Genomic DNA, 25,770 nt, shown 5'->3' with positions numbered 1-25,770 from the left:
CTCTTTTCTTCCTCCCTCCCACATGGCCTATATGTCTTGGTATCTTTGCAGGCTTTCCCTAATCACAGATACAGACTCAGTTTGCAGCCTTTGTGCTTCCACCATTCTTTCTCATATCTAACATAGATTCACTAGGACCCATACTGGTTTCAGAGCAAGAGGCCTGAGTAGTAAAATGATGGTTCTTCATTATACCACAAATGCAGTACATTACCTTAAACTGGCTGCTTCATTCAATGGGCCTCAGTTTCCCCATTAGTAAAATGAAGGTTTAGAACAGTGACATCTAAAGTCCCTCCCAGACCTGATATTTTTAATACTATAAGCAGAAAACCAATCTTCTTGGTTTGAGATTATAATTCCTAAGGATGCACTGGAAGATCTTATAAATCCTTTTAGATTCCTGAAAGTGACAGGATTCACCATTTAGCACCTCGGATGTACCTTACCACATGATAAGGTTCATTTAAAAAATTACTCAAAGGCACAAGTGTGATAAGATGCCAGGGAGTATGAGTGATTGTCACTTCTTTTTATGGCTGCTTTAGATCAAAGATGCAGAGGTTTTGACCTTGGGTCCTAAGGAGTTGTCAATAAAACTGGGGTACATTGACCTAACAAGATCATTCTGAAGATTACATGAAATAGTGTAGATATCATGCTTAATAATATGCCTGGCACTTAGAAAATCCAAAAAACCACTCACAGTAATGGTGGTAGTAGTAGTAGAATGGCAGTACTCGCAAGGATAATGTGGGTCAGTAAGGTGTAGAGCCAAGTGAATAATTAATACCTTAAGAATGAGAATCCAGTTATTCTAAATCACCACAAGCAAGACATCCATTCTTCAGGACCAGGATTACAAGGTGGCTTTTTAAAATATTACTAGAAACCTTAAAAAATATATTTATATATCACAGTCATCCAGCTCTACATATATTAAGAATATGAAGCCATGTTTTTTATTAATGCTTTGCATTTTATACAAGTACTTCATGCTAATAATTTTTGAACTGTGTCAGGAAATCTTCCTAAAGATGCATCCATATTTTGAACATTTGAGGATCATTACAAGGGATGATAAATATGAAACAATAGTACACTTCCACCTTTCACTCTGGTTATATTGAGTAGAGGCCAGCTTTGACAATAATAGCACAGAGCTGGAGCAATTTCAGAGATAAAACCACTTGTTAATCTATTATATTTTAATGTGCCTTTAAAATATGATTGTTCATAAAGACAAAATAAGATCAAAAAATAAAATTCTAACTTTACTACTTACTATCTGTGTGACCTTGGACAGATTATCTATCATCTCCTCATGTAAGTTTCTTCATTTGTAAAGTAAGGTTGATAATGGTACCTACTTAATAAGATTGTTATAAGGAAAACACTAGGGACTAAATTATGTCCCCACAAGGTGTATATGTTGGAGACCTAACCCTCAATGTGATGGTATTTGGAGATGGGGCCTTTCGGAGGTAATTAGGCTTAGATGAGGTTAATCAGGGTGAGGTCCTCATGATGTGATTAGTGCCCTTATAAGAAGAGAACAGAGAGCTTGCTCTCCCCCTTTCTCCACCATGTGGGGATACAGCAAGAAGACGGCTGTCTACAGTCCAGGAAGACAGTCTTTACCAGGAACTGAATCTGCTGGCACCTTGTTATTGGACTTTCTAGCCTCCAGAACTGTGAGAAATAAATGTCTGCTGTTTAAGACACACAATCTATAGTATTTTGTTATGGCAGCCAAAGTCGACTAAGACAGAGTAAATGATTACACACACACACACACAAAGAGTGCAATGCACATGTTTAACCCTTAGTCAAGTACACAAATATTTGCTATTATCATATATTTACATAATAATGCAACTACATATGATTATGTATTCTATATTTTAAAAGACTCTTTTAGCTTGCTATGCAGTGGAATTTATTAAGATACTCAGTATTCAGGACAGGTGCAGTGGCTCATGCCTGTAATCCCAGCACTTTGAGAGGCCAAGGCAGGTGGATCACTTGAGGTCAGAAGTTCATGACCAGCCTGGCCAACATGGTGAAACCCCATCTCTACTAAAAAATACAAAAACTAGCCGGGCATGGTGGTGGGTGCCTGTAATCCCAGCTACTTGGGAGGCTGAGGGAGGGAGAATTGCTTGAACTCGGGAGGCAGAGGTTGCAATGAGCAGAGATCGTGCCACTGCACTCTAGCCTGGGTGACAGAGTGAGACTCCATCTCTCTCTTTATATATTCAGCATTCAGTGAATATATTGATGATTTCCTAACATATTAGCTTTGGTTGAACAATCCTGCCTTACACCAGAAAGAAGAATGATTCCTTTTTTCTTATTTTAGAATTGAGCTTTTTCATAATCTCCTGGGCTGAGCTAATTGCATTAAAATTTGTCCTCTATTTTTTTTTTTTTTTTTTTGAGACAGAGTCTCGCTTTGTTGCCCTGGCTGGAGTGCAGGGGTGCAATCTCAGCTCACTGCAAGCTCCGCCTCCTGGGTTCACGCCATTCTCCTGCCTCAGCCTCCCGAGTAGCTGGGACTAAAGGTGCCCGCCACCACACCTGGCTAATTTTTTGTATTTTTCGTAGAGACGGGGTTTCACTGTGTTAGCCAGGGTGGTTTTGATCACCTGACCTCGTGATCCACCCATCTCGGCCTCCCAAAGTGCTGGGATTACAGGCGTGAGCCACCACGCCCAGCCTGTCCTCTATATTTTTTAGTCCAGTAGAAAGGTTATCGTATAGTGCCATCTGTGTACCCTAATCATGTCCACATTAAGATAGTGACTCATGTGAGAAATATCACTTGATATGACACCCCATCTACGTAAAGAAAGAATAGGGGATCCTTTGGTTAAAAAAAATTATTTATTGATAAAAAAATTCTAAACAAGAATTTTCGTTACTAAGAGAATATTATGTAATCTTTTTATATGGAAGGATAAAATGGGCACATATAAATGTTTAGGATGATTTAGGCTTTAATTTTTAGGAAAAAATATAAACAGTAACAGTCAGAGGTATATATATATATATATGTAATGTTAATCCTCTTCCAGCCCTTTTAAGTTGTTATGTTGCATTGTTGTGTATTAAAACTGTACATTCCAATCTTAAAGTACTTTCACATTAAGTGGGTAGAATCTGATATTTTATTTCTTAAGTGGGGAAGAAAACTTTCTTTTTAACACATGAAATTCAACTTATGTAGGAATGAATTTGCCAAGCAAAATGCCAAACTGTTACTATCATGGCCAGTTTGTCATTAATTTCTTAAACAAAGAAAATACAAGATAGATAATGGCTGATCATGCATCATTAAAGCAGAGAAATATCCAGGGGTTCAGATAGCTCATCAAGGGAACAACAACATTACTACAATTATTTTGTCATTCTGAGATGGAATAACAGGGTATTAATCACAAAGACCATAAGGCACACTGTATGAATTGTGTTTTCATATAAGCCACAGAAATCACTTTTTGGCTACCCTACACTTAAAATACAGACATGCAGGACAAAACAGAAAGAGAAAGAAATAAAATTGCAGGATTGAAATATAAGAACTTTGAGCAAAAACAAAAGATTAAAGCTAAATATTTCCAATTTCTTTTACAATGAAGAAGAAAAAAATTGATAGGTATAAATTATTTATATATATAAAAGATCAATAGTGTTATAGAGACAACTGTGACCAACTAAGAGTATCCTTTTGATTGTTAAATAAAAGAATGCTATAAGATTGCAGCAAAGGTGTTAAGGTAAGATATTAAAAACAGTCCCCTCTACTTCTCTGCATGTTTCAGATTGCATAAAGAGCCATTGGCTGGTACTGAGGTATGTATGCAGGCTAAAAACTGAAGGGAAGAGAAGCATTGTAAGAGATGGGACTGTATGCTGGAAGTACCAAATATATTGCTATCCAGAATTCTAAAATGTGGATCCATCCTTTAATATGGTTTTATTCTAATCCAATTGATGAAATTTCATTCAAAAGATGTACTTTGTTCGCCCTGTTATTATCAGAGGCAAAAAGAAAATGGGATGCCTAGGGATATGATATGCCTCAGGATACCATAAAGGGGTGCTAAAATACCATGATTTTTTTCTAGGTATGTGAAAAAATGCAAAATGTATTCAGAGGTGTTTAGATGAAAGGAAACCGATCTATGCTCAACAGGAAAGAGGAGAGTTCCTGATAGAATGCCTTTCTAGAGAGAAGGACCTGCCAGGGGACTGGATGAAAGTGGGTTTTACATCCTTGAAGAAGCTGCTGAAACCAAATAGCTCCTAGAAATAGGTCTTTAGTATTTGCATATAGGTCAACCCCTACTCTGTCTACTTGTAGAGATCACAGATCCATCTGTAAAGGAGAAAAATACCTAGACTGTCACTTCATACCCTTTCACACTCCTAACCTCAAAGAAATGATATGGTTTATTCTCAAGGCTAGACTTGCAAACAGCCTATTTCGATTTCAAGGTGTTCTTTTGGGTCCTCAGTTAGTTCTACATGAACTTGGTGCTTTCTAAAATTGCATTACCAATCAATACAATCTTTTTATTGAAAAGAGAGAAAGTTGAAAAACAGAGTTCTAGGCTGAGGTATGCCTCTCTAAAATTCATCGATTTTAAAATATTGTGTGGTCAGTAACAAGGGTAACTGGTGACCAATATCAGGTTCTTTGTGAGAGTAGAGAGAGGATTAGGTTGCAAGAGAAAAGCTGGCACCTAATGATAAAGTCCTTACTGAGTCCCCCAAAATGGAGCTTAGAATTTCAAAAGAAAAAACAATGCTGCAGACAGAGCTATTTTTAGTCTCCTACAGCCGTGCCTACATACACCCAGCAGCAAGTTTGCTGAATATCTGTATTAAACACTAAAGCCCTGTTTAGTATGTGTATGTGTCAGGCTCCAATTAGATAAGTGGGCTTTTGATGAAGGGATCCCTCATAAAAAGCTATGGATAAGGTTACAGAAACCAAGGAGGGATATTGCAACAGCCAGGGCTAGAAAAGTAGAAAACTGTTACCACCTCGGAGCCATGGGAGCAAGGGGAGAGAACAGACCCCACCATAGCTACTGCCAGGAAAGGGGGCCTGAACTACTTACCTGGGAGGCACAGACACTGTGGGAATCTTAGCAGCAGGGCATGGAGGGAAGGGGGAAATAAAGAGCTGGCCTTGCTCCTTTCTCACCTGCTGATCACCTATTCTTGCTCCCAATTGTCTGAATCCAACAGGAAGCCAGAGGAGCAGCAGACTGATGGGCAGATGCTTAGGGTCACACTCACCGCCTCACCAGGGTAGAGAAAGGTGGAGAGTGGATGGGTGTGATGAGCAAATGAAGATTATCTTTCATACGTTTTTTCCCTAAACGTGGTCCAACTTCATGTTATAGAACCTTCTGTATCTAGGTGTATCTTATATCAGTATCAGAGGATAAATAACTCAATTGTTCAGATTCAATGCATGTGGATTTGGATTACATTCCTCAGGTTACCAGGTTAGCAGATAGTCTTTACATACCCAGCAGAAGAAATAAGGAATAAAACACAAACTTGCTAATGGCTTGGGAAAAAAAAAAACAAAAACAAATTATTTCATAACTTAGAAATCTAATGATTATAGAATTAGAAATTCTAATAATTATATAATTCTAATTACAATTCTGCAGTAGCTTACAGTTTCTAATCTCATTCTTTTTTGATATTATATACTATACTGCCCATTTTAATAAGCTACACTGAGGTGATTTCTATTTTTCTCTGATTTATTAAATATATGTAATGAAAAAGTTATAGAGAAGTCAGACTTTCCAATGAGCTACAGTCCTTAATCACATAGTATTTTTGAGCATTAACTTTTTACAAGATACTCTTGGATGATGTAGAAGATACTGAAGAAGTGTAAGACGTGAACCCCATCTTCATTACAGACATTCTGAGGAGCATATAAATATACTTGAACAAAAGCAAATAATTAAGAGTTTTAGATTCAAGTACTAAGTAATGCAGTAAAAGTATGTGATTTATATTGAAGTGTAGGAAGCAGATATTAGAAATTATATTTTTAATTCTTCCCTAAGAATAACTGGAATGAAATGTTACTAATCTGTAAATTGACACGGGAGACTTCACTTGGCCTATAAGTCAAAAGCAACTTGTTACTGAGGCCAAGTGATGATTGGATGGCTCTTAATAAAGAGAGTAAGAAAAGGTTCCTTTTGTTCATTGCTCTTGGCTTATTACATGTGTGACTGTTTATGTGTGCCTTGGCCAGTGGATGTGAAGTTTAATAATCTGTTAAAAAGAGATATAAGTTGGCTGTGCACGGTGGCTCACGCCTATAATCCCAGCACTTTGGGAGGCCGACGCAGGTGGATCACTTGAGGTCGGGAGTTCAAGACCAGCCTGGGCAACATGGTGAAACCCCATCTCTACTAAAAATACAAAAATTAGCTGGGCGTGGTGATACATGTCTGTAGTCCCAGCTACTCAGGAGACTGAGGCAGGAGAATCACTTGAACCTGGGAGGCGGAGGTTGCAGTGACATGAGATTGCGCCACTGCACTCCAGCCTGGGCTACAAGAGTGAAACTCTGTCTCAAATAAATAAATAAAATAAAATAGAATAAAAGAAAATTAAAAAGATAAGTGACTTAAAAAATTCCCTATGCATAAAGAACAAATGGAGGATAATACTGATAATACAAGTATACTCCTGCAACACACAGCAATAAAAAGTGTCACTAACCTTCAATACAAAATATTTTCAGACATACACAATGAAAGCCTATTCAGATCTGATGAGAAGTCAGACAAAGAAACTGGAAATCATCAAGACTACTTGCAATATACCTTTATATCCAATATCATTAATGATGAAACTCACTCAAATTACATTTTTCTTTGAGATATTAAGCCATTGCGATTTGCAAGATATTTGAAATTATTCTTTTATGCTTAATTTGCTCTTTTTAATTTCAATTTTATATTATACATATATAACAAGTTCTGAACTACATAACTATTAAAAGTATAATAAATTACTATGCATTTTAGGCAGTATGTTCAATACTGTTTTAGCAATAGGTATGTCATGAAAAGGTTTTGAGATAATTGGTATAGACTATGGACATGGAAGGAGAGGGAAAGGCATTCTCTAAACATCCAGTTTTCTTAAGCAGTCCCTGTCAAGTATTTTTGTAGTTCTGGAATAAGGAGCGTGACAGTTTGTTCCTTCCCTGACTGCCTGTGTCTGTTGGGCCTGAAACAATTTTTTGATTCTATTGTTCCTTCTTTAATTTTTTTTTAAAAAAGTGCTAAGCACCTACTATGGTCCAGCCAGTGTGCTAGGTGATACAGTGCTAAATAAGACTGTGGAACGTATAACCTAATGGTTGAGTCTTCCATTGCCTCTTTAGACCAAGGTGCTGAACTTGGAAGCTCCGTATTCTAATGCCTAGAGAAAAATCATGTGCCAAGTCAGGGAAGACCTAATAGAAGCACGTATAAGACTTACCCTGGTTAGTTATGGGACTCTAATAATGACATTATAAAAGCAGGCTTTAGTTACAGAGTCCCCCATATCTCTCTAGTCTAAAAACTGTGGCCATAAGTACCATAAGTATGCAGGTGGCTACCACATGGTATGGTGGTTAAATGGTGGCCCCCCAAAAGATATGTCCATGCTTTAATTCCCAGAACCCGTGAATGTTACCTTACTTGGAAAAAGGTTTTTTACAGGTATAAATTAAAGATTTTGAGATGTAGAGACCCTGGATCTGATGGGCCTGAAACCCAGTGACAAGCAACCTTTTATAAGAGACACACACAGGAGATTTGAGAGACAAAAGAGAAGTCCATGTGAAAAAGGAGGCAAAGACTGGAGTGATGTAGCCACAAACCAAGAAGCATCAACAGCTAATAGAAATTAGAAGAGGCAAGGAATGGGATCTTCCTTGGAACCTCTATAGGGACCACCATCCTGCCAATACCTTAATTTCAGAGCCCTGGCCTCCAGAACTGTAAGAGAAAACATTTCTATTGCTTTAAAGCACCAAGTTTGTGATAATTTTTTATGGCAGCTACAAGAAATTAACACAACCAAGTGAAGACTCTTTAGTCCTAGTATGTGGTCCAGGTATGTTGCTCTGTTAATCCTTGGGAAGTAGTTAATTATTAATAATTCTGGTTTGGGGAGCATGCAAGAAGATTGGCTGCCAGTTTTACGGTCAACAGGAGGGGAAAAACTACTGAAATGGTCTTTTCATGGTTATAACAGCTACCTATCTCCCAACCTCAAGTGGTTATATGAGAGCAATTTTATGTTTTACATATTTATACATGTTGCCCAAATTTCAACAATAGACATCTTTATTTGGATCATCTTTCAGGTTCAATGCCTCATTGAATTACCCTGGAGCAATGCTGTTGTAGGACAGTAGATTTTTCTTCTACTTGTTGTATATTACATGGTGAAGGATGATACTACACATTAAGGTCGTGCTTTCAGAACTTTCGTGTGCATCTGAATTACCAGACGGCTTGTTAAACATAGTAAATATGAAGTAGAATTTACATTTCTAACACGTTTTCAAGTGAGGCCGATACTCTTAGTCCAGGGACCATACTTGGGGAAGGGCTGCTTTAAAAGCAGAATTTTCAGTTATGAGTTAACTACTTACAATAGAGCTGATGAGCCCTCTACTGAACTTTGCAGTCCTTGATGTGTCTTTTTTAGCTAGAGCATGGAGTTATCTTCCACTATTCTCTGAGTGACTAGGACATAACTGATAGTCTCTTATTTGGAAGTATTGATAGTACAGGTTTCAAGCTTAGAGAATTGGGAAACAACCTGACACTGGCTTGAATAATGATCTGCTAAGGGATCCTTGGGGTTAGCAAAATCACTGAGGATAGTATCAAGAATTGATACCCTCATCATGACTACCCTCTCCATCAGCATGTGAGGCTGTCTCTTAAGATCCTCTAAACAAAATGCTATCGTTTCTTTTGACGGCTACTCAAATTTTTAGTAAGAATTTCTCCATATGAATGAGAGAGTTGCTACCAAGATGCTAGCAAAGGAGATTTCAGTAGCCTGGGGTTATATAACATATTACATTTTATCCCTAGCAAAACCTTAAAGGTGAAATTCTGAGCCCAAACAGACCAATATGATCCACAACAGGTAGTTTAGAAGATATGGCTAGCAAAAGGTCAGCAGTTCAAGGTAGGATAATATTTGGTAGTTCTATGAAAGTGGCCTCTTTCCTAAAATCAAGCCTGCAGACTTGTGAGCCACTAAAAAGCCACATATAGAAAGTTCATGATCAATTTAATGAAATGTCACTTGGGGCTGAACAAAAAGGATGTTTTAGTCCAGGCACCAAAGAAGGCCACAATTCCATAGCCACAAATAGAAAGTTCATGATCAATTTAATGAAATGTCACTTGGGGCTGAACAAAAAGGATGTTTTAGTCCAGGCACCAAAGAAGGCCACAATTCCATGTCCATGTAGAACTTCTGTCTGGAAGAAGAACGAGTTACTCTAGTGCTTTACTGCTTTTAATTATCTACTTATATATTAGCTCCAGAAAGAAAAATCAAGATGTGGGTTGTGGCAAGCTGCAGCTTTACCAGAAAAAAAGGTTGGCCTTAGAGGTCCTAGGTAATCTTGAAATACCTACATTACCTAGGTAGGTAGTATCTGGGAAAATATCTGCTATTGAAGTGACACTGTCAAACCTCTTAAGTTTTGGAAAACTAATACCACTCTTTAATTTTGAACTTGGATGGGTCAATTAAATCTCAATAGAAGGCCAAAGGTACTCTATTTAAACACAGCAGTAGGATTCTTTCTTTCAAACAGCCTTCTACTTCACACTCTCCTACTATTATTGGTTTCACAATTAAAATTTAAAGAAAACCTCCCATGATTTGAGAAAACAAGATGTACTTATTCAAAATGGGGTGGAGAGAAAAGTCAGCTGGAACCTCATTTCCCTCCACCTATTTTAATAATGTAATTTTAAATGCTTTTGGTATTACCATAATTTTTTTTCCTTGGCTCATTCATGTCTAGGCAGTTCTAGGTTAAGCCTCTAAATCAAAAATTTTCTACATTTTAAAATGTACAGTCTGTTTCATTTTTAGTCATTAAATACCCAACTTTTCCAAAGTAATTTAATGCAGTGGTTCTATTTTCTTCCAGAACTGAGATTGGTGATGTCGGGGTTTGGAGGGTGAAAAATAAATGCAAGCTACTCTTGGGATCTTTCTTTTTCAATGGAAAGGATGAAATATACAATGTAATATTAAAGCTAGGTCAAAGAAGGAAAAATTCCAAGGCAGAACTCTGGACATAACTACAGTCAAATTGTTGACTAAAGGTCTATATGTCTCCAAAGAAACCAGGTATGATAAGCCAGAACCACATTTAGCAATGTATGTGTTTGAGGTTTACTAGTCAATAGAAATATGATTGATTAAAAAAAGTAAGAAACTATATGAAACTGACACTTTTCTTAAATAATTTTACTTTTTTTTCTGAAAACACATCAAGCTTATGACCATATTATGGCATTAAATTGAACAATGTTAAACAACTACCCCCAAAATCCAAATATTTTCTTTTTAATACCTATTGTTTGGGTTCTTGCAGATAAATCTTGTGATGGAACATTGATTTTTTTATGGTATTCTATAATGGGCAGGAAGTGTAGGTACTTAGGTTTTGATTGTCAAAAAACATGTGGCTTTTTGTTCATTTAGGTTATGGTATGTTTTATGGTCTGTGGACAAAAAGAAAAGAACTGCTATATTTTCTTGTTGAGTTTGAGTCCACATATTATTAAAACATGCTGCCTAATACCTCAATGCAAATTGCTATTATGAGTAATTTTCTTGGAAGATGTGGGTGTTCGAATGGTTTGCCAATGCTTCTGATTGTTATTCTCAAGTTCAGTCCCGTTGGTAGAACATGATTTTCTTGATCATATTTAATAAGTCACCATAGTTAAGATGTTACATAAAAATGACATCTTACTCTTAATACAGATTATTTATGTGCCCAGAAGGATCTTGTGTTCTGAGTGATTTTTGCTTTTCCATAAGAAACAAGAGCACCAACTTTTCTTGTCTCCACCCACATTTCTGGCTATATGTTTTAAATGTGTTGCAACTTCTCTGCTGAAAAACCTGTGCCACATAGCTTTAGGGTTTTAAGAAAACCCAAACACTGAAACCATACTCTTGTCAATCTATTCTGCATAATAATTATAATGTAGCTTTTGCTTTCAGTGATATTCACTTTCACCATTACCTCAACAGAGAATGACATTGTGCATATCACGGAGTCAGTTTACAAAAATAAAGGTGAACATAAACCTCTCTCTTGAGAGCATGAAGGCAAAATAACTGTAGTGTCCCTATTGCCCATTGGAAGTATTTGAATAGGATTAGGCTTTGTTAGCAATTTTTAATATTACTTAAATGTGGAAGCCGTTTTGGAGCTAATTAGATACTTATGTGTTAAGGTATCACAATATGAATATTCTCATTGATTCTAAATCAAAATCTGAGTGATCCATATATATTATTTTTTAATTTCAAGAGAATTACAACTAAATAGTCCTTAGGAAATTTATTGATTATAGAATCGGGCAAAAACAATGTAGCATACAAACAAACAAAAAAAACCATGTCTGTCAGAGTAGTGATGGTAACACATCATCACAAAAAAGCTTGACTTAAGCTTTGTCATACGTGACAATCAAATATTTCTTTTTGAAAGTGTGAGATTTTATAAAGTACTTTAAAATTTTAAAAACATACTATTTTTAAAAATTGCTCCCGATAAGAACTTTTAATCAAGAAACCAAGTGTCTTTCAAATTTCCTCAAAGAATACATGATTGAATAGCAAACTAAGCTTCAACGATGACTCAGTTTGAAAAATAAAAATAGTCATTATAATTAAATTTCAAGTTAAACAATTAACTTACATACTCCTTTAGTAATTACTATAATGAGGTTTGAATTTTACTTTAATTTTCATTTTCCCTCTGACAAAATATCTTAAAGTAATTTTACTAAACTGCAACCAAAATTCACTTCAGATTTTGATTCAAAATATCAGCCCAGCCCAGGTTCTAATTTTAGACAAATAGGCTTCCTCCCCATAAATGATACTGACTTACTGAATCTAATTGGAATGTATGGTTATTTCAGCTGACAGTCCCATGTACTTGTCATACAAGACTTTTAATTACAAGATTCTAATTAGTACAACAAAAATGTTCACTTATGTAATATTTAGGCATGAATTATTAATTTCCTTATTCATTGAGACTGAGTAATATAATTAATCCTTGAGCAAAGACAAGAAATATTGAACTAGAGAGACACATACATTTCAAATTTTAGTCCCCGAGAAAGAATTAAACATGGGGGTTCTAATTTCCTGCATTAACTTGAGACAGATGTCTTAAACTTCTGACTACTTTGCTGGTGTTAATGGTTAATGTGCTTGGTAAATCATTTATTGCCACTAAATTAAATTAACCTGAGCAAAACAATATAGATTTCAAGCATACAGACATCTCTATTGACCTTATGAAAATCTCTAAAACTGAAACAAAATACTTAACTATTATACAAAGGAAATGTTAAAATTCTTTCTCAGTACTTGAATAATATATTCCTAAAACTGGTTTTGCTTGGAGGTTTGCTGAGTGTAAAGAATCCAAAGTGATGACAAGTGTGGAAACTGAGCCCCATAGTAGCCTCCTCTAGTAGATTAAAGTTTTAGCTCACCTCTTTCCTATGAGCAGCTGTTCATCATCTTTATTTTCCAATGACAGTGTTGAAACATTTTAGAAAATGTCGAGTCTTCAGGTTTTATGAAAATTCACTGAATATTTACTCAACTCCAATGATGTGTGCCTGACACCATGCTTCCATGTTCACATAAGCTCTCCATCAGTTAACTCTCACAAAACTTTGGAAAATAAACTATCCCCATGGCTGAAGTGAAGAAACTGAGGTTGAGTCTTTAGTTTAACCAGGATAGGGTGTAATAATGGAACAAGTGTTTTTTGGGAGTGGGTGTTGAAGAGGCTGGTAGCATACATCAAGAAGTATGATAAAAATATTTGTTATACTAAAGCATTTGACTGATGTTAGCTCTGTAGAGGGAAACAGTGCAGTAGACAATCACTAGCAAAAGCTAAACAGAACTGTGAACCTGCACTGTCGTTTGATTATACAAATAATTATTCAGTACATAGTATATGCCAGGCACTCTGCTAGAAACTGGATTTACAAAAATGAATATGATGGTTACTTCCTGCAAGAAGTATAAATAGCCAGTGGGATAGAAATACAAAAACTGAGCTGGTTTTGAAAGATTAAAAGCAGCTAGCCAAGGAGAAAAAAAAAACCTATAATGGGAAGAACAGAGCAAGTAATGTGTGGCGACTACAGTAGATTGGTATTTCTGAGGCCAAAAATACAGGAAGGGAGTGGCTGAAAGTAAGATTGACGAGATAGCATGCTTCCAGATTTGCATGGTTTTATATGCTATATTAATACTGGAGGAAAGATTTTAAACAGAGGAGTGATTTGGTTAAATATGCAGTTAAGAAAGATCAATTACGCTGGCTCATATAAATAGCGAATTTAATGGGAAAAGTTTGGAGGCAAGAAAATCAAATGCTATATTTCAGATGAAAGATGAAAAACAAATTCAGTGACAATAGAGATGAAAGGAGAAAAATTTGAAAGAAATATATATTTAGGAGTCTAGGATGTCTTTTCATTTCTGACTTGGAATAGTTCCATGACCTAAAATGGGGACTCTAAGAGGAATGTAAGGGTGGATGTTGAAATAAGTTTCATTATGAACATGTTGAGTTTCAGGTGCCTGCAGAACACCAGTGAAGCCACCTGGCAGGCAGTTGGATATATGAGCCTGACTCTCAGGGAAGATTCCCAAACTGGAGATACAGATTAGGAAGTAGTCAGAATACAAATGGTTGTTAAATATTGGACAATGGAAAAGATCATCCAGTGAAAGTGTAAACAGAAAGAAGAGTCAGGGACCTTAATAAAATACTGGAGGTAGAGGATGAGGAGATAATGCCAAAATTTAAGCTGATAATTAAACATTTATTTGCTAATAAAATCTCTTATTATTTCAGTCATTAACTGCAATCTGATCTTTAGTCATTTGGACACTATAGAAATTGTTCACCAGCCCATACAAAAAGGCAAAATCATTGATCAATGTCTTGGGGGCCCCTAGACCCCCCAAATTTTTAAGGTTAAAGTTATTTTGCTCCCTCAACTTAGTGGTTTACTTGTGTAAAAACCAATTACAAATCAATATATCTACATTTTTCCTTTCCTCATCAACATTTTATTTCCTCATCACATAACTATGACATCTGATTGACATTAAATATTAGGACTTAATAGAAATAGTTAAATGAGTATACTCTATGTATGTAGCCCTGGTTAGAACATTTGGGCCTTTCTGAAGCACTTAAATTTGTAGAAAAACATAATAAAAACTAATTTATTTGTGAAAATCCTCAAATTTAAAAGCTTTTATGGGTGTTTGTCCAATAATTAATATAGACGATCCTGAGGAAACATGTATAATCTTTCTGTTTTGTTCCCATGTGGCACTGACTGACTGCATTGTGCTAAAAGACCTCTGTTTTGATTCAAAAACCACATGAATTGAAATGCAACTCATGCCAGCACTGTAGTTCCATTTACAGTCCTGCTATAGTACTAATGTAGTGACTTCCTAAGTTCCACGCACAGTTACCTTGTGATTTGGATTCAGGCCCAGCAGAACTGACGGTCTGTTCCTCGATTAATTCAACTTCTAAGTGTCCTAAACAATCAGTGGGTTGTGTTCACTTAGTTCCTTGCAAATCACTTCCCTCCCAGACTTTCACTTCATCATTCGTGACTTGTGCATAGTAGGAAATCTCCCTAAATCCTTTTCTTACTCTGATTGCACTGGGCATTGTTTAAAAGGAATGGCTCTCACTATTTCCCTTTGATAATTTACATTTTAATTCTAGTTCCAAAAACAGCTGGCCTCCACTTCGAAAAGCAGTACAATAAATCCTTTGGGGATACCTCCTTTTTCCCTTCTTTTCCAAAGCATCAAGTCCTCCAAAGGACTTACATTTGAAGTGGAAGACATTCTCAGAGAATTTAAATAGACATTTGTAGATCATCTGTATATAACAAAAAATTTAAAGGATTTATGAGTAATGTTTTATCCATACGCCTGATGAATTGTTTTAAGACTTAACTGCCCAAAGAAATAAAATGTGGTATTATGTACATTAGTGAAGAAAAACAACCTTGTTTCCTTTCTATTGCAAATTATTTTTTTTCAAAAAGATTTTTTATTCTTTTAAAAATCCACACCAGCTACGGGAAGGGTGAATATAATCTACAAAGAATGTAAAGTTGTGTCTTTTCCCAAAGCTTTGTCTCAGTCTCATCTTTCCAGCAGCTCTGATTACTTGTATCGTTATTTACATGGTTATGTATTAGAATCATCATTTTTATACATGACCATAAATGATGATTTTAGCACACAACTATAATTACGACTGGGCTCTTATTTAAGTGTATCACATGTATGTTTCCTCCCCCAAGAACTTTTAAAAATGTAAATTAGTGATACGATAAGCATTTATTTATAGTCTGTTTAGTTGCCAAAAGGATGTGAGATGGCTGACTTCAACTGGGTAACAGATTCAGGAGGGCAAGGATGTGGGATTGTCTTTTACTTTGTACTGCTAACATGGCTCATCGCAGTAGGAAACTGTGTTCTTAATAAACACTTGCTGAATATAAAGTAAGTGTTCACTATGGATAGATTTGTTTCCTCTGAAAGGTGCCTTATAATTCCAACCTTTCTTTACGACATTCAGATTTCCCTAATTAAAACAAACAAACCAAAAGCACTTACCTGTTCAGCATTCCAACCACTGCAGTCTTTGTTGAGCAAACAGGTAGCTAAGATGACTGATTTGTGTAAAAGTGTGAATTAATGTAATGTTCTTCCAATTAACCATGAAACAGAAGCAGTCTTGGAGACAAATTTATCCCCTTATTTTATTAGAAAACTAAGGCCTAGAGGGTCAAATGACTTTCTCAAGGACTCAATAAGAGGGTGATGTTATAAGAATTTCTGTGTCAAAGGCAAAAATTGGATATTTTAGACAAATGAATGAGGTTTCTTTTTCTTTTTAAGAGAAACAGACAGTGTTGATTCTTTCAAATCTTATTTTCTCCAAAAGTAGTCACCATTTCCTTTTTGGTATAGGATGAAACAAGTTTTGTTAAATCTTTTGGGATGCTAAGCTTGTGTCTCTAAAACTATTCATTCATTTACTCAAAAATACTTATTGACCATTCCCTTCGTAGACACAACTGGGATATCATGATGAATAAGAGAATAAAACATTGCAGATACTATACAAACAAGGAAACAAAAATTATGTAGTGACTATGGTGTCTTGCACACTACTTCAAAACTGAAATTAGTGAATGTTTCAAGGATAAATATTTAAAAAGTGAACTATTCCATAAAAATTATGTGGCCTATACAATGATATAGAGTGATAAATCTAAAAAGTGTAATAGAACAGTTTGTAACTTATCATGTTTTTTAAAGTTATTGTGTGGACAATAAAACCATAAAATAAATAAGGGTCAGTAAGATGTTATTTTATTTACATTCTCCTCCAGATAAATTCAGTGCTTTGTCTATATCTATTCATGTTGTATATCCCAGTACCAAGCACTGGGATAATGTAACATCGACTTCAAATTTTATAAACTTTATACAATTTTATAAAGGGTGACAGTTGCTTACTTTCTGACCGTTCTCAAATGGCTAATGTGACCGATAAGTGATCAGCATCTCTTATGTATGGTAAACCTGTTGACATTGCCTTTTTCTATGGAGCTATAATTGTGGCATATAGAGTATTTTGTTCACTCTCTCTCACTTCCTGAGAAACAGTAAGTCTTTGCCCTAAAAGATAGCCTTAATTTGACTTCCAGATTCTTAGATGTGAAGCAAAAATAAAACAAAAAACTCAAGAGATCTTTAGTAACTATCCTCACCTTAAAAATACTGAAACAAGGGCCAAGAAAGTCATAGTTTAGTTTCAACTTAGATTTTTTTTCAGCACTTCCTTTATGAGTCCATGCAAAGTTGTCCTTTGTAAATTATATATATGTACACGTTTATACACACACACATATTAGGCATCTTGTTCGAAGAAGTATAGGTATTAATAAATGTGGACGTTAGCAATCACATGTAGTCATGGAATTAGGTAATCAAATGTATAATCCTATAAATGACAAAACAGAGCAGCAATGTGGGTACACAGAAATAACAGCATTCAGTCAAACTGGAGTTACACAAAGCGATCACCATATGATACCCCTCTTTGTTCTCCATTTTATTCTCTCCAACCTCAGAAATAGAGAAGAAACTTTATTTATATACCATCAATGAGGAGGCATTATACTGTTCTTGTATAACTTCAAATGTTTAACTTACAAATTTTTATGCAGTTAAATGGCAACCGAATAAAAATCAGTATGTTATTTTTAAGAGCAAAATGAAACTTTTATTAGAGTTGGTATGGATTTTTCCAACAGGAGGTCTATTTTATTCTATTATTAGATTATATTATAAATAACAATATAGTTATCCCAAAATTTGAAATATTGTCTGTGTTTTGAATATATGTATACCTAGATTTTATGAAGACGATATGTAACAGCAAAACTGACCACCAGAGAGCTGTGTCATCATAAGGTTACTTTTCATTCCATCCTGAGGATGCTGACATGAGTCCAGAAATGGCATGAATAAGTGGTGCCACTCTGTTTAAGCCAATAGTATTTTTCTATGGAAAAGCATTTTCCAGATGTGCCTTGGCCTAAACCAGGGCTACTCAGCTCAATGGTAAGAGTAGATTCTCCATAGACATATAGAACCTTCTCTGCAGGTTTAAGAAGGTGCATAATATTTTGAGAAAGGCAACTGCAATTGTTCAACGTCTTTTCCTAATTATATTCCCAGAAAAAGTATACTGAATAAAATCGATGGAGTTATTTACACAATAAACTATGTTTTAATCACAAGATATAAAGTCATGAATATTTAATTCATCACAAAGTTTCCAGTGGCTGCTCTTATGTTTTTGAAATATTTTGTAATGCAAAAAATAACCCAGCATAATACAGGAACCCTAAGCAATTTTTACCTTGAAATAATTATTTTAAAATAATAAAAATAATATTCTCAAGGTTAAATATTCATACCCCATTTACATCTACATCCTTATCTACAGACTGTTTCCGTAAGTATCTGATCTCTATAATAAAATATGAATTTTTTTCTTTGCCATGGGAAAATAAAATTGAACTCACTTTAACAAAGTACAACACCATCTTTTCATTTTGACTAACTTAGCTTAATCTAACCTCTTGCTAATATTTGAGATACTTTATATATTTCACTACCATAACAATAGTACAGTCTCATGCCTATTGTACTTTCCTTGCAATTGCACCTAGGCAATAATATTTGTTGAAATCTGGTTCTGACTATACCTATGGCTCATCACTCAATGTGTTGTCTATGTTCCACATCTGGTTGAAATGCAACTTGTTACATATCTAATTCTCTGTGACTCTAAACAATGCAAGATGATTACAGGGGAACAACTTATCTCAAAGACAAGTCCTGATAAGGGGGAACAAAAACTAACTATCTGACAACCAAGAACTTTCTAACATGTATTTTTGTATAGTATTCTTCTTCCTGATAAGGGGGAACAAACCACTAACTATCTGACAACCAAGAACTTTCTAACATGTATTTTTGTATAGTATTCTTCTATTTTTCTTAACTTTTAAAGAAGAATATTGCCATTTCCCTTGACACTCCCATTGATTATGTCTAAGAATCATGATCAAGTCGCAGCTAATTAGTAACTTTTTGTTTTCAGGCTAATGGTCACACGAGGAGCTCTCTTGCCCATCATGTCATTTCTGGAAGAGTCAAACAATCTCACTATTGATTTAATAGGACAGTTAAAATTAGGCCAATTATTTAATTCTAATTCCAATGTATCCACAATATCTACCTATTATCAAAATTAGAAGGCAACACTGCAATTTCACATGAGAATATGTAAAACAAAACAAAATCAAAATTCACAGTTATACTGTAAGTCCCAGATTTCAGTTTGAATGAGAAAACCTCATGCGGCATTCTGGAGAGAGACAGAATAGTGCTTACATATCTAAATTCTAATTCTCAGAATATTTTCATGACCATGCACTTATAAGACAAAATATCTGGGTCTTAGCATCTTCCTACCAGGACCACTAAAGTTGAGAGGGTTGAAAAACTGTTTAAAAGACATTTGTGATAACAAACAGTGAAAGGTTCAGAAGCAACAAATCCACCCCATTTTTTTTAAGTACAAGGGTAACAGATTTAACAAATGTCCTCCGACAGCATATTCACACACATGTTATAATTTATTTTTGAGAAAATGATTTCAACTGTGAAAACTGAACAAGAACAATGCAATCTGTCCTAATTTGATAGTACAATATGATTGAAAGGCCATGCCATCTTTTCTTTCTGAAAAGTGAATATTGTTCTGGTCACAGACTTTCATTAAAAGTAGATCTCTGATGAAAATACAGAATGTAGTTTGATTTACATTTTACCTTTTAATAAAAACATTCAACAAAATTAGGATAAAGAGAAATCATAAGAAAATGATGCATGAAAATGTTAGTGTATGAAATGTCTACTAAAGATTCTACACAGTTACTTGAAGGGGGACACGATTTTATTCTGAGATAACTAGAAGCCAAGAAAAAAATGGAGACACAATCAACGTCACAAACACTGATTCCAAAACCAAGCTAGTGGCTTAGGAAAGAGTCTCCAGTATCTAACATGCTCTGACTTGAGAGAAATCTAAAGATTCCATCCATGGGACTTCATAAAGGGAAATATATTAACTATTGTCTTCATATAGTCTTCATATATTTGTTATCTTTTAACAGTATGGTTTTTATAATTTCAAAGCCATTTTCTGGATTCATGTTCAACCATGACAACATATGCCAGGGGTTGACAAAATACAGTCTGAAGGTCAAATGGGACTGTCACTTGTTTTTAGTAATAAAATTTTATTGGAACATGATAAGAACTGTTTATTGTTTGTGGCTTCTTTCTTGCTACAACAGCAGAGCTGAGTAATTGTAATAGAGACAATTACTAATTAATTAATTACAATTAATAATTGTAATGTATACATGGCCCACAAAGCCTAAAAATTTTCTCTCTGGGCCTTTGATAAAATAACTTGTCAATCCCTACCTCAGTACATTAACTATAAAAATATTAATACGTCTTAATGAAAATTTTTAAAATTAGAAATAAATATCTAACAAGAATGTGTTTGTAATCTTCTGAAAGACAATTTGTTAACATACATATACATACATATAACTGATTTTCAAGAAGTGTTTACTAACTTATTCTGTGAAGTCATGAAGTCCATTTCCATTAAGGCCTAGAAATTAGAAGGAATTAAATAGAAATTAATCTTTGTTCTTTTGCTTTATTTTCCAAGGCCAGTGTCTATATATATATATATATGTATGTACACATATATGTATATATATGTGTGTGTGTGTGTGTGTATATATATATATATATATATATATATATATATATATATATTTGGCATGCACATGACATAACCCAAATAGAAGCCTATATTATTCACTGACTACATTTCTGCATGGCTTCTAACTCTCACCCATCTCCACCAGCATCACACAATCCCATTCGTTAGTGTTGATATTTTCTTAATTGTATGTGAAAACGTCTGTAACCAAAATTTCCAAAGAAGTCCCTTAGTTTCCCAGTCTGAATAGTTTGATGTCTCTATGCTACATCATATGTAGAAATTCTAGGCAGGCCACTATCTTTCCCCAAATTTTTCTTGCTAATCTGAATATATCACATTCCTCATGCCATTTTCCAGGTCAGAAATCCTTCATTGATGCCAGTGGCCTTACAATGAAACCAAATCTCTTACTAAGGACCTCAACAAATCCAGCACCACCCACACAGGCAACTGTTCTCCAAAAGGAACCCTCTATTACAGGCAATCTGGTTTGCTTTGCTCACTGTCACCTCAGTGCCTTTGCTATTGCTCTTGTCCTATCTAGGTGCTTTTCCAGACCTACACACACTCATGCTACTTCCGACATAATGTGTTTCACTTCTGCACATGGCAATGACACTCCCTCCTCTGAATTTGCTAGCACTTATAAGACATACTTTTTTTTTACCATTCATATTGTTGTAATTTATATTATTTTTTGTTGTAAATTATATTATTTTTAATACCAGTTTTATGTCTTCTATCTCTAGTGACTGTCAACTAGATGAGAACAATATGCTGTATATTTGATGCTCTATAGTACAAGCAGGGTTGTCTATATAGAAGAAATTAATTACTTTTCTGATTCTTTTTAAAGCTCTTTCATTAATCCTTTGAAATATATTTTAATTTATATTTGATGCTTAGTAATATCTCAATATTAAAAAGCCCACATTCTGGATATAATTCCAAGGATACTATTCAGACTTTAAAATATATTTGAATTATTTGTTGATTTGCTTTATATATATATATAACATATATATACAAAACATATAGATATATAAAACCTATATATATAAAATATATATATATATAAAACATATATATAGACAGAGAGAGAGAGAAAGAGAGGATCTGGCTCTGTCATGCAGGCTGGAGTGCAGTGGTACAATCATAGCTCGCTGCAGCCTTAAACTCTATAGTTCAAGCAATCCTTTCACTTCAGTCTCCTGAGTAGCTGGGACTACAGACATGCACTAGCACACCTGGCTAATTAAAAAAAAAATTGTTTTGTAAATTTGGGGTCTGACTATGTTGCTTAGGCTGGTCTTGAACTCTTGCCTCAGACTCCTAAAATGCTAGGATTATAGGCATGAGTAACCATGCTTGTCCCATATTTTTAATATTTCAGTAACTGCAAGTCTGGGAGATCCCTATATCGAATGGTTCCACATTAAAGTAATTTACATAATAAAAATAATCCTAAAAATAAAACAGAAGTCAAGGAAAGAGGCTTAAACAAAAATCAACAATAATTAAATACTCCATTATAAAATAAAAAATATTAACTACTCCTAAATTAAGTGATATTTTGGAAATGTCCAGTAACTACCATGACAAAAATAAAAAAATAATAATTTTGTTTATTGAGGGCATGCTTAGGAAAAAAGTAAACAGCTTTGAACCATGCCAAAAGTACAATAAATCAAGTCTCTGCAAACTGTATTTAAAGCTAAACTCAATAGAGCATTACACTAAGTCCATAAATATCTGAAAAGTACATTAAATATTTTAGTATAAGCAATATATGCATAAAGAGGTACACTGTTTATTAATCTCATACATGATTCAAGATTATCATGAAACTGGATCAGCTCACTTACCAAATTCTCAGGAGATTTAGACTATTGTCTCTAAGAAGCAAAATGTGTGTTACACTGTTATTTAATGTTGGTTGTTGCTTGGCACCTGACCTTGTTTACAATTAAATCTGCTGTGGGGAAATAGCCAAAGAACACATTCATATTGAGAATGGAATTTTTTTTTTACTACTTCCCTCAAGCATGAATTTGTACTTTTCTGTTTAGATTATTTTGAAAAGCTTGGTTTGGGGTACAAAGAGACTACAAGTGATTAAAATTAATTATGCATGTAATTCTCCAATAGCCAAAAAAAAACGACACAGTTTGACTTACATCACAGCATTAGATAAGAACAGCTTACCAAATGTCTACTTGTTTCCACCATTGATTTTTGATTTTCTAAATTATTTCTCTCTTGTGATTTAACACATTGGCAAATAAGATACAGATATATCTACAGGGATTTAGAAGATATAATTAATCTTTGAAAGCTTTTATGAGATTCTTAAAAAATTCTGCTTTTAACCTCAAAAATTACAGTGCAGTGCAAGTTAAATAAAAGACAAACTCCTTATCGGGGTCAAAAGGAGCAATGTGGCCTGGTACCTGCCTTCTGTTCTGAGCTAAGTGTCCCAGTATCCTCTACCATGTCCGTTGGACTCCAGTGCCATTGGTCTTTCTGTTTTCCAAATATACCAAACTTCTTCCTACTTTGAGCCTATTCTCTCTCACTTGAAAGCTTTTCCTCTGGGTCCTACTATGGCTGGCTACTTCTCATCACTCATGCCTCCAAAGGCAGCCTATACCACCACAGACAAGCTCTATTATATATATTTATTGTATATTCCCTACAGCATTTATTTGTGTCTGAAATGTTTATTTATTATTTTACTTGTTAATGTATATCTCCTGCTGCTAGAATGTTAGCTCCATGAGGACAGGAATTTATGTGGTTTCTTCTGATATTCTCCACATTCAGAAAAGTGCCTGCTAAATATTAGGAACCCAATAACCATGTGTTAAATAAATAAATGAATGAACCATGGGCTATGATCTAAGAAAGGACACACTAGCCTGATATTCAAATAGAAGAGACAGTGAATCCCTCCCAAGTAAGAACATCATGTTCTAAAAGGCATTATCTTAATTCTTTACAGATTATTTAAATTTCAGACCACCAAACAAAATAAACTAAGAAGAGTATGAAATATCTTACTTTAAGAGATCTGCATTTATATATGTTGACTCTTGATATACAGTTAAGGTGGTTTTATTCCCTGTACCACATAAAGACACTTTAGAGGAAGACAATATGCACAACCCATTTTTCATCAATGGAAATTATAAGAAACTCTGTTCTATCTACTCAGTGATAAAACAGTCACTCTGATTCTGATGGATGTTTAGACATGTTCATCTAGAGAATTAAGACATACTACATGGAATTTTCTAACAGAATGGTGGCATTAGAATTATTTCACTCTTCCGATAGTGGTATGGTTTCAGTTTTCAGTGACCAGGAATATGTTTCTCCTTAATATTTAAGCACAATTTCTACTTAATTTCTTTCCTTTAAGATGTTTTTCATGGCTTTCAAGTATTTGTCAACTAAAGATTCCAGAAAGCTTAAGTAGCATGGGTGCAGGTGAAGCTCTGCTGAACACAGGAACCACAGCAACACCCAATTCTTATTTAATATGCAGTCTTGGAAAAAGCAAACAACAACAACCACCACCAAGAGGGATAGAGCACTGTAGGCAGAGAAACAGGAAGGCACATAAGAGTAGGAAGGTAAGTGGAAAACAGGCACAAACACAGAGGCCCACAGCCTTTCTAGCTCACTTCCTCTTAGCTAAAAATGTTAAATCCGGGGGAAACGCAAAAGGAAAGCAATTTTAAGAAAATTTAATGGCATTACAGATGAGAAAAAAGCTTCAACCTACCTATTTTTGTTGGATTCCCCTTATATGTTGAGCCAAGTTTAAACACAGATTCAAATCAGTCTGGAGGCATCAGTATGGATAGTTCAAGCTCACAGAAAAGTTCATTGGCTTTCCAAGTCTGGGCACACATCCCCAGAGTTTAAACTACTATCCTGAGAGATCCAAACCACAGGAATGGCCCTGGAGCAGTAGCTTTGTAAGTGTTTCCTGGATCAGATTTAGTCTCAGTGCTTACAGTAGTGTAGCTGGCATGTAGCTGGTTGGAATGACCCTAGAATTCCAAGCCCCTCCCTCTTTTATATCCATGTGAAAGTCACAGTTGAGTCACAAAGTTGGGCAGGTATGACTGCCACCTCACTCCACCCTCAGCTCAGAGAACAGAAATATAATCAGAATTGGGAATGGCAGTCAGAATGAGATGAGTCTTCAGTGACACCTCTTACCAAGCACTGAGTTTAAGCCCGAATTACTGAGTCTCAGGCCTGCTTCCCCTACTAACTAGATAAGGAAAGTCACTTAAATGGTCACTGTCCCAGTTTACTTACATGTACTCCACAGGTTCACAACATTTGCTCTTGATAGTCTCTTTTCCCCATCAAACATCCTCTAATTCATATATAAATAGCAAGTCTTGAGAATTGATGCCTCTTCAGTGATGGGGCAGAGGCACAGAAATAAAGAATATATTTGTAACTCTCATTTGTAAATGTAAAAAATAATTAACTAATTATAAAAAGAATGCATTTAATAGCATTTTAAATATTTCCAGATATGTAAACACACAGTCCTTCTAAGTCCAGTAATTAACAGGGCTACAAAAAGCTATTCCATTACATAAATCATAAATATGTTAGGAATAAAAAGATTTTATTAAAATATCAGCTTATCATTTTAAATACCATTTTTTTAATGGAGAACTTTGGATTCCTATTAATACCCTCATGATACCATTTGGGAAGGGACTAAATAAGGCAGTAAGAATGTCCAGGATTGTACAAAGCTTCATACTGCCAATTTTGATATTGACCACTCTCAATATGGTGCTACTGAAGACAAAAGAAGAAAAAGCATGAAATTCGTGACTGAGTTTTAAAGCTATAAGAACTTAAACAAATGAAAAAAACTGTTCAGTTTCACCAAAGGCCACTCAGTGCTCTATAATAATCTTCATCCTGAATGAGGC

The 25,770-nt window shown here is 34.9% G+C and overlaps 1 protein-coding gene across 22 annotated transcripts in view; it reads right to left on the bottom strand.

The window, feature by feature from the left end:
* Window positions 1–24,842, bottom strand: part of MAP2 (microtubule associated protein 2) — a 303,981-nt gene extending 279,139 nt beyond the window's left edge. For 6 of the 22 annotated variants that reach the window (XM_055290444.2, XM_055290443.2, XM_055290449.2 and 3 more), the window contains exon 1: window positions 24,588–24,839. The gene's annotated coding sequence lies outside the window, so the exon portion shown is untranslated. Of the gene's footprint in view, window positions 1–24,587 lie in introns of all 22 variants that reach the window. The other 16 variants (XM_055290437.2, XM_055290439.2, XM_055290438.2 and 13 more) reach the window with 9 other exon arrangements.
* Window positions 24,843–25,770: the final 928 nt, after the last annotated feature.

Source organism: Symphalangus syndactylus, chromosome 8, assembly GCF_028878055.3.
Source record: "Symphalangus syndactylus isolate Jambi chromosome 8, NHGRI_mSymSyn1-v2.1_pri, whole genome shotgun sequence".
Classification (NCBI taxonomy): domain Eukaryota; kingdom Metazoa; phylum Chordata; class Mammalia; order Primates; family Hylobatidae; genus Symphalangus; species Symphalangus syndactylus.
Note: the sequence above shows the minus strand (reverse complement) of the source record. Positions and strands in the feature narration are given on the sequence as shown.